Genomic DNA, 11,446 nt, shown 5'->3' on the forward strand with positions numbered 1-11,446 from the left:
ACCTACTCCAGTACGCCCAGCCATTTAAGGACGAGGAATTCCCGTTGTTCGCATCAAGCCTGCTCATGGCCACTGCTCCCCACCTCTCCTCTTCGTCTTCCTCGTCCAAGAGTGGGTGTGGCACGTCTGAAGATAGAGGTAAGAGGTGAAACGACCATTCTGCAGTATCACGGTTCTCTCTCTCTTTCTTGATTTTCAAGTTCAGATAGTTTTTGGGGTATTTTCTAGGGTTTTATATGGGTTTTTTTGAGGCTTTGTTTAAGGGCTAGCGCGATACAACTTTGTTGGTCATTAGAGTCGGTGGTGGAGCTGTTCTTTGGCATAATAGACGATGGAAAACCTCAGACTGGTTTTGTAATTGAGCGATAGAACTTTGTTGGTCATCAGACTCGGTGGTGCAACCTTTTTGGGCAAGAAAACTATGAAAAACTCGGTTGGTTTTGTCAAGAACTCTCTCTCTCTCTGTTTTGTGTGGTACTTTCTGGAAAAGATCCTATGCAACGACATATGATGCCGCAGTCCTATATCGACCATAGCCATCCAATTGATGCATCTGGACGGCTAGGATATGAGGATATCCGTTGGTTAAACGGCTGGAATAGACATAGGATGGATCCCCATCATCCCTCTAAATCATCTCTGTAGGGTTATTGGGGATGGTGTACTTGAGGTGGAGGGATGCCGTTTTGTAGGGTCATTGTAGTCGGTGGTGCAACACTTTGGCAAGGAAAACACGGCTGGTTCTGGTTGCGTTATGGAGTTGTCTCCTTCCTTTTCTTCGGTCATCGAAGTCGGCGATTTGATTCGGCTGTGACAGTGGAGGCAGTGAGGTACATATGCACCTTCTTTTTGCCGACTGAGAAAAATACAGCCAAAGATCTGCTGGTCCGGTTCAGACCTTCTAGTCTGAAACCCCGATCATTTTTTACGCTTATTTCGGCGCACGAGTGGTGGGAAAGACCATACGTGTGAAGATGCTTGCCTGGGTGCATGCAACATGCATCCATGCAACACCAACTTCTTTCATTTTTTTTACAGAAAAGTTGGTTGATTTTGATTACGTGTGATGTTCTTCTGTGGAATCTTGAGAGTTTATGAAAATGCTCATCGAGGGTTGAAGTTGAACAAAATTAACCGGTAAAAGTGTATCCTTCATTGAAGTGCTGCAAACTTGGTGTAATTCTGTATATCATAATTTCACCGGAACGGCCGCTGAGGTTCTTCCTAGATAAATTTTGTATTTGGAGGAATCGAAATTCAAACAAAATGAATGCTACCTTTCCTCTCCAACGGGAAAAATTGAATTTTTAGTTCATGGAATTTGAGAGCTAGATTAAGATACCTTCCCTCTCTTAATTTTTTCTGAGTAAGAATCCCATAATTCATGTAATTCACAAAAAACACTTGCTCATGTCGCCCAAGTGGTGGCTGGCCTAGGGAGAAGGTGCTGGCCTCTTCGTCTTAATTAGGTTCGACTCTGGCTAGGTGTCTGGGTGCTTTTAACTGGTGGGCTTCGTAAGGGCTTGGGTGTTGACCCCACCCGAGGTTTACCATGCAGAGGGGCAGGCTCATTAATGTCCTGATTCTCGGCTATAAGATTCCTCATCATAACAAAACAAAAAGTAATTTACAAAAATAATATTGCAATTCACAAAACACAGGGAAAATATGATTTAAATAGGCCTGGCACTTCAAATCAGGCAAGACATGGCCAACTTGAATCCTGCAATTTTCTTGTTGGGTATATGCTTGGGTCCGAACACATCTTAATGGTGTTTTAATGAGAGAGAGAGAGAGTTGCAAAACCGAATATAAAATGATCATATTGTCCTATAAAAATAGCACATTCTTTCAAAAACCTACAAATATGTCAAAATTTTCTGCATGTCCAAAATCACTTATTCTAGACTTTTTATGATCATTTTATCATCCACACAAATATGTTGTAAACCTTTGACTATAGTTAAAATCATGGAAGGGCTTCACAACATATTTGTACGAATCTCTTCACATTTGCACAAACATGTTGTGAACCTCCAAATATAATTAAAATCACCAAGAAGATTGACAATATATTTGCGTGGATAACTTCATATTCACACAAATATACTATCAACCTTTGATTATGGTTAAAATCAATAAAAAGATTCGCAACAATTACAAAAAAAATAAATACAAGTATTTATATGAGTATGAAATCATGAGCTTATAAGATTTCAAGATGTTTTATGAGAATGTCAAACGGTTCATGTAAATATCACGTGAATATCCTTAATTTGATTTTAATCTTTCAAAAGTTTGTAATATATTTGTGTGAATATCATTTGGTCCGTACAAATATCATGTGAAACTTCTTTGATTGATTCTAATCTTTCTTAGGTTCGTAAGATATTTGTGTGAATGCCAAAAAATCATGTAAATATCATGCATGGACCTCCTGACATCCACACAAATATGTTGTGAATCACTTTGGTTATTTATGACATTTATGGGAATGTGAGGATGTCTACAAAAATATATTATGAATCTTCTCGATGGTTTTAACTATATTCGAAAGTTTGCAACATATTTGTGCAAACATGAGGAGGTCCACGTAAATATATTACGAATCTCCTCAATGAATTTAACCATATTCGAATGTTCACAAAATATTGGTGTGAACGTCAGGAGGTCCATGAAAATATGTTGTGAATCTTCTTAACAATTTTAACTATATTAAGAGGTTTGCAACATGTTTGTGCGAATGTGAGAAGGTTCTCACAAATATATTATGAATTTTGCCGGTGATTTTAACCATATTCAAAGGTTCACAACATATTTGTGTGAAAGTTAGGAGGTTCTCACAAATATGTTGTGAATCTTCTCAGTATTTTTAACTATATTAAGAGGTTTGCAAAATATTTGTGTGAATGTAAGGAGGTTCGCACAAATATATTATGAATTTTCTTGATAATTTTTTTGATAAGTTTGCAGGGTATTTTTATAATTTTATCCTCGACTCCTTGTTTGATCAAACTACAACTCGTCTTTGTATCCAACAACACTAGTAGATTCCATGTAAAATTTATAGACTACTCATATTTAAGGAGACATATTTCTCTGCATTGCATCTAAATCGAATAGAGAATAAGGCTCAGTGTGATCGTGGACGTAGGTCGTTCGGTTCGAATCACATAAAATTATTGTTTTCAAGTGTGGTTTTTTTTTTCTTTTATTTTTTCATCTTTTTTTCTTTGATCCATCAGTTGGTGGAAGCATCATTTTCTAACAACTTTAACCATATTCGGAGGTTCACACCATGTTTATGCGAACTACAGAAGGTTCACGCAAATATATCGTGAATCTCCTCAGTAATTTTAACTATATTTGAAGGTTCACAACATATTTGTGTGAACGTCGTGTAAATGTGCATGCTATAAAGGGTAAAATGGTTCAAAAAATTTTGAAAGTCAATGGATTTGGACATTCAAAGGATTTTGGCATAGTTGTGGGTTTTTGCAAAAATATGTCATTTTTACAAGACAGCACAACCATTTCCCAAAATAAAAAAATCTAAGCCCTAAGCAAGACAAAGGATTCTATCTTATGACGATATGAGATTGGTTGTATTCGATTCGACTGTTAAGATCGACACATTATCCCCAACATCAGATGACAAAGGACACTACCCTTCTTCTGGGTCAAATCACCGGAGTGGAGTGGAAGGGGAAAACTCTCTCTACTGGACAAGCTCCTCACGAGAAAAACTGTAGAGGATCACGTCGTCTACCCTCCTAGTTTTTCATTGCATGAAGAGCTAGCGAGTGAAGACAAGCGCAGAGAGATATGATACACACTAGAATTTCATTGATTCTGATTTTCGTTGTCTTCTAGTTGCCTCTAGATATGATACAAACAAAAACACCAACGGGTGCTCAGCTTGCGTGACTGGAGTAGTTAGTGCAAGTCACCTTGTGTTGGGATGTTGCAAGTTCGAATCCCTGTGGTATAGTTGTATAACTGATAGGGGTCTGTTTAACCCCAGCTTTCTCTGTCAAATAAAAAAGATATAACACAAACACTCTAGAATTTCACGTTTTGATGCGGTATATTCTGTTTGACACTTTTTTTTTTTTTGGATGATGAAGGAAAACCCTTTCCGAGAACTGGTCCCTTAATGGGCCTGCCTCCCTGCTAGGTAAAACTCCAAGCCAAGTTAAAGACACGACTACCCAGCCTTACGTAAAGCAAACCGCAGCCTTCTTGCTTCAGAGGGATTCGATCCTGGGCCTACCCCGTTGACCACACCAAGGTGATTGTTCTGGCACTTTTTTTAAGATATGACTCTTTTGCTTTAACATATCAGAAACAGGTTATGCATCTGCTGAAATGAAATATTTTTCTTTATATATATATATAAGGTGACGAGGATGCAATCATAAGACCTGCCAGTATGACATGGGTCCCACTCTAAATCTACACCTTGTGATTGCTACTACGAAGAATGCATATCTGTGTTCTTCATAATGGTTTCATCATACATTAAATCCTAACCATCTAATCGTTGATTGGATGACTACAATTGAATGTACTATGAAATCCATCCTATTTAAAATGATGGGATCTGTGTTCTGTTAAGAAATTGCTTATGAGATTGCTCTTGTTCAGGTCTGACAAATTGATGAATAGATTTTTGGAGTTTTATTGGGTAATTGATCCAATTGGGTATAACACTACAAGAAAAATGTTAATTAGCGACAGAAATTTGTGACGGATTATTTTTGTCACAAATTTACGACAGATTAGCTAGAGAAAACTAGTCGTTATCAAAATTGGAATTCGCAATGGAATTTTTTCATTGCAAAATTCATCGAGAATTAGCGACGGATTCACAACAGAAAAAATCCGTCTCAAACTCTGTCGCAACTTTGCGATGGATTTTGCGACGAAAAAATTTTGTTGCGAATTTCGTTGCTACTTTTCGATTTAAACCGTGAAATTCTCCCCCCCCCCCTCTCTCTCTCTCTGATTACCCCCAAATCGGCTACCTGACGGGGAAGAGATCGGCCTGCACCATCGTCGCCAATCATTGTCGGTGGAAGATCATCGTCCGCGGCACGAGTGAAGAGCGAGATGAGGAGGGGCACAGTCTGCCAGAGCCGGATGCTATATATCGCCATAACCACCACCACCGCCTCTGCCTCTAGACAAATGGAGAAGGATAATGCGGCCACAAGTTCGTTGCCGACTAGAATTTTCTTTTCTCCATCATTCACTCCCATCGTTAAACCCTAGCATGGTGGCTAGGGTTTTAATGCGTTCGTCGGACTCATATAATTTGATTTTCCATATTGTTCTCACGTTTTGTTCGAAACAGAGGGTATTAGGTTAAAGTTTCTTGGTGACTTAGGGCTTTTCGTTGTTGTTGGAATGCAATTGGTGATTTTCGCAGCATAAGAGTTCGTTCATTTCCAAAGATGGGTGCTACTTTTTGACACTAAGCCAAGAAAACTGAATTTTGCTTGCTTAGCATAGATGTGCAACTGCTTAAATGCAAGTAATATCCAAGTGCATTATTGGTTATCTTAAAATTACATGAGAAGGTTTAGAATTGTGTCATCTCACCCTTCATTTGGGATAGAATTTTCTGCAATGAATTTTCCGTCATGTTGGTTATGATCCTTTTTCGGGTGCCACCTGTGGTATCCCATTTCTTTATTTGTTTTCTTGTTATTCAATTGAGAATTGGTTTTTCATTTCTTTTCATCAAGGCTATGTTTGTTGCTATTGAGACTGAATACATGATAACGTTCACTTGTTGTGGTCATAGAAATGGTTAGGTTTAGCATCTTGTGAATTCATGAAACTAAGTTGTGTTAATGGTGAAAATGGATTTTAATTAATTAATTTGTAGACATTAGCCTCAAGAATTCCGCCATTCACTTGGTTCCAACCGGTCAGCTAAAATTGCTGCTTGGTGGCAAAGCTGGTGCTTTTCCATGTAAGCGTGCCCGAGTCTCTGTACTGTCAAGATTGAATGTCAGAAGCTATGCCAATACCTTCCACATCATCCTGAAGCCTTCAGAAGAAATACCAAAAATGTTTCATGGCAAAATCGGTATATGTTTTCACAGGTAAGCGAAGTTATTTGCCTTAATTAGATACAAACCATTTTGGCAATTCTCCACTTTGGCTATAAAAAGAAAAAAATTACATTTAGTTTTAATGTAAGATTTGACTGTTTATTTAAAAGGTACTGTAGCGACTATTCTGGATCACATTAAGCAGAATCTTTTGATTTGGAGAAAAAAAAAAGTAGTTTTCCAAATTTTATTATGTTGTTCTTTTTAATGCATGATAAGTGGGGATTTTCATTATTTCTGCATCATTCATCTCTTTCTTTTGTTCTATTTTGTGGATTTGGGATCTGGTTTTTGTGTTCCTTTTTTGTTTATGTTTTGATAGGTTGTTCTTATCAAAATACCTTGAATTATGAGATATTTTCTAAAATTGTTTTATGAAATTTCTATAGAGAATTTTTCTGACAATGGAAAACTAAATCTAGTTGCATAAATATGCAAAGGAATGCTTCTATTGGTCCTTGTCCATGCCCAGAAAATGAATGGGGGACTATCCAAAATGGTTTTTGGAGCATTTTACATCACCTTATGGAGAAAGCTATATAGATGTCAAATTCATGGATGGACTAACATGCTTTGTTACCATTTCTCTTGAAGAAGGTGGGAAGGAGTTCATTTTACTGAAAAGAATTTACTGCAGGATCTATTTTCTTGTTCTGTTAACGAATTTGATGTATGTCATTGCAGTTTTTCAACAATGGCGCTTGATTTTTCTTGGTCTTGGGTTTGTCATAATATTTTTAGCACCAGTTGTCAGCAATTGGGTGCCCTTTTACTATAGCACTTCAATGTTCCTTGGAATGTTGCTCGTCATTCTAATACTTCTCTTTCAGGTACATATCATTTCCTTGTATCACTTAACACTTCCAGTTTAGTAATTGAGTGCTTTGACTAAATATTTGATTTGTTAAATTGTGATCTATTGATATCAAGGTTATATTGTTTCTAACTAAAGGATTATTATTAGTCTATTTATTGGAAACATGGACATTTTTCCTTGGAAACATGCTTATTAGGGAGTATTCATCTTATCCTTGTAAGAAGATGGCAAAAACCCGTAGTATGTTGCATTTATTTTTTAAATCAAGAATATGAAAAGACATCCCAAGGGCTTTATCAACAGTGGAGGAAAGAATTTAATTTCCTCCATCACCGGTCAATACCTAAAGCGCATCAAGTAAGACGGTCCTATTCACAATTTCATATTTGTACATTTTTAACATGGTTGGTATCTTATGATTACTTAGCATAATGCATATCTAGCACTATATCACAAGGATACTCCATTTTAGCACTTGTATCTTATGTATGTAGATACTTAAGGCTCGAGCTCTTGGAAGGCGTTGTGGCTTATCACATGGATAATTTTGAAGAATCTCGCAAAGCTTTGGTCTCTGCCCAAGAAAGATATCTTCAGGTACCGTTACCTTGATCAGATCACTCTAATAATAATTCTACAACATTGTTTGGTAAACCAAGTAGGCCTATGTTCAGATAATGCAACCAGTTTTGACATTTGGAGTTGCTAAGCATATTTATTTCATCGAATAGAGGAGAGATATACAAGCATTTTTTTTCATAAATAACGAAAACCAAAATTTCAGCATCATAGGCAGTTGGATTTTTATGATAGACCATTCATTTCCACCAAAGAGGCTAAACAATGTACATGTTTGTTGGGTTGCCAATGGCTGAAATTTGCTCTTCTTATCCAACTTTTTGGGGTCTTTACTATTGGAGTGCTAGGCTCTCTGGAAAAGAATGGGCACCATTTGCTTCATGGATGACTGGATGGTAAGCTTTGAATAACTTGCATAGGTTCTTGAAGGGAAATGTATCACTTTGGTATCCTTTTTTGCTTGTTCTCTTTGAAGCTTGCAGTGCTTCTTGGTTTATTCAGAGGTTGATGTTTTCAGTTCATCACATGACCTTCTTCTTGGTGTCTTTCTTCTCTAGTGTTGATCCTTAGTCTAGATTTTTCCAGTGAAAAATGAGAGAAACTAAGAGAAAATGGTCACTATATGAGAGGTGATTAATTATTCAAAGACAAGCCTGTCTTCAAAAATCTTCTTGTTGAATTCTCAAAAAAAAAAAACTAGCTCTTCTTGATGGAATTCATGAGTTTCCTCATTGCAATTTTAGCAGAAATGACTTTTGTAAACAGTGGATTAGAAGTCCTTGCCTCTTTGCAGAGTTAAACAATGACCAGTGATTAGGATTGGCTCGTTTACAAGATCTTAACAGAAATTTTTATCCACAATTTCATCTTCCTTGATTTGATGCTCTACCTATCATTCTGTTCATTTGAACTTAATTATTTTACAAGATGAAGAAATCATATGCTAGAGAGACATCACATAGATATTAGCTATCTATAGGCTAGTAATAGATTCATGACATGCTTGAACTCTGCAACTTGTTCTGAATATGCTACAGTAAGTCTCGTCAGCAAAAATGAGATTATGTCATCCTTTTATTTTTTTGAGAAAAAAAGATCATAGTATTATAAGATTAAAGTTTAGTGAATCATTGGTCTTCTTTGGAATGTATGGTAACTTCTGGTGGTCATAAAACTTTTGCATATAAAGGTATACCTTCTTCCACTTGCTTCAGTTTTTTAAGTTCGCCTAATTTCAGCAGTTTCAATTGTGAAAAAGACCATTTGTGTCATAGTCCCATCCCATTACCGCTTGACACAACAAAGTCAACGAAATATGTCATAAAACATATAGAGATAAAACTTCTTATTTTATAGTTCTTAAATGACCGTCATCCATTCTTTTCTACGCAGCTATAATTTCTGTAATACATTATTGATAAGAAAGTGAAAAGGAAATATTCTTCAGAAAAAAGGGAAAGCAAAAGGGAACCTATTATATGAATTTTGGTAATGTCTACTAACTTTTAGTATCCTTGCATTCTCATTCCAGCACATCCTCTTGTATAGCTTCAGATTATAGAAACAAATAAAAGGCAAATCAATTCAGTGTCACATTTTGACCTATATAGTTCTCTAGCAAATAGTGGACCTTATTAATCTGAACTAATATATCATATTCTCAATTTCATTGGTTGGCTAGAATTTCCTGATTGTATTTTATGCTTTATCTGTAGGTTCAACATTGTTGGACAGGTAATTCCTACTTTACCCGATGCTCTCTCTCATTAATTGGTTCTCATGAGTAATGACATTTCTAATTCATGTTTCTGGTTGTAGTGGGAAGTCACTGCCAGTGTTGATTTTTCACTTGCACAATTGGTTCAAGTGATCATCTTACTTAGTACTGGTGGCGCTAATGGTGGTGGATACAAGTGATGAGTTGTGAAGCCTGAACGTTTCCTAACAGAAGCTAGCTTTTCTTTGTGGAACACTCTATTGATTTAAGGACATTGTACGCAGTTTTGGAGAAGAAGGTGATCCATGTTCAGCAGCATTCTTTTAGCAGGGAGCAATCTCTTTTCTTTTCAAGAAATTTGTCTATTCTAAGTTGGTTGGTGAGTCATTGTTTGGTCACATTATGAGCCATGTTAATTAATTTCCTTTCATAGTTACAATTACTCTTTTGGAAGAAGCCATATTGATTTGATTATATTGAATAACTGCGGTAAACTGCAAAACGATTTATTTTCAAACTAATATTTGCCTTTAAGTTATTTTTGGGAAATAAACATTGTTGTTTTTCGCAATGTGTTAAATTTGATTATATTGAATAACTGCGGTAAACTGAAATTTTTTCTTGATAGTTATATTTCAAGAAATTTTTTTAATTTTTTTTAAAAAAATTTGTGAGGGATTAGCGACGGATAATATCTGTCGCTAATATTTGGTTTTGTGACATAATGTAATCTGTCGCTAATATTTGGTTTTGTGACATAATGTAATCTGTCGCTAATTCATCGTTGCTAATTAGCGACATATTACATTCCATCGCAAAACCAAATTTGTGCTTGTTTAGCGATGAATTAGGGATGGATTACATTTGTTGCTAATTAGCGATGGATTAACGACAGATCAATTCTGTTGCTATTTAGCGACTAGGATTATGCGACGGACGCGATCCGTTGTTCAGCCATCACCAATCCATCGCTAAACACATTTAGCGACAGATAGCGTCCGTCGCTAATCCGCATTTTTCTTGTAGGGTAAGGTAAACTTAATTAACACTTTTATCTGGCGTTATTTGACAAATACAATCTAAAAAAAAAATTACAGTTTTGGTCTCTAGCTATTATGTGATGTAAATGCAGCATCTGTCCAACACCCCAAGCCCTAGGTCGAACAGAGCAAATCTTGCAAAATTTGACCAAAGTTCATGAAGTCCATTATTTTCATAACTAGGAGTGACCAAGTTCATGAAGTACATTATTTTCATAAGTAATAAGGCGAGTTCAAGCATCATTTGTAACATGACCAAATTAATGAACTCAGCCTCCCCAAGTTGGGGTATGTGGAGTAGGGACGGCAGTGGACTGATAGAAAACGGCCCCCCTCCCCACCTCACCCCGTTTGAATTGGGGATGGAGGTCATGAAATGGAGAATGGGCCGGGGATGGAGGTTAAAATCAAAACCCATGCAGGATGAAGATGGGAATGGACGAAAAAAAATTGAGACAGGCAGAGGTGCAATTCTTGTAGTTGTCCCCCACACCTGCCCCGGTCCATTGCCATCCCAAATGTGGACCGGGGTATGGAGACATCTAACTAGTGTTGCAAATGGATTGGTTCCAAGAAGATGAATTTGTCAAATATAGTTCTCCCAGATCCAAACCGACCCAACTCTCTAATATGTATTTTTGAATCCGACCCAATTGCATCGCTATATTTAACATATCTGAAATTAATTACTTAAAAGTTGTGAAAGAACTAACCATAGATCATGAACTCAACATTGCATTATCCTTTCGGATTATTTCATTTGTACAGAACAATTCAACTATGCACCAACCTCAGTTGGTCTCCTATCCTAATCGTAAAGCTTCACATTGGTTCAGTGGGATAAATCAGGAATTCCATTCTGTGGAATCTGGGTTAGATTCCACATAACCGAAGAATAATATGGGATGACACAAGAAATGGAATATGGTTTCCTATTCCCTGGATTGAAAGACAAGATTCCAGACTGCCTAACTTGCCTTTTATATTTTCGAGCTTCTTTCTCTAGGCAGACTTGAGCTTTGTGGAACGGGATCTGCCAACCTTCTCACAATCCATCCAATTTTCATCAATACTCCCTCCGGCATACTCAAAATCAAGAATCTATTCTGTGTTAAAACGTGTAACTCTCTCTCTCTCTCTCTCTCTCTATATATATATATATATATATATA

The sequence above is a fragment of the Nuphar pumila genome, chromosome 1, assembly GCF_984573655.1.
Source record: "Nuphar pumila chromosome 1, dmNupPumi1.hap1.1, whole genome shotgun sequence".
Taxonomy (NCBI): Eukaryota; Viridiplantae; Streptophyta; class Magnoliopsida; order Nymphaeales; family Nymphaeaceae; genus Nuphar; species Nuphar pumila.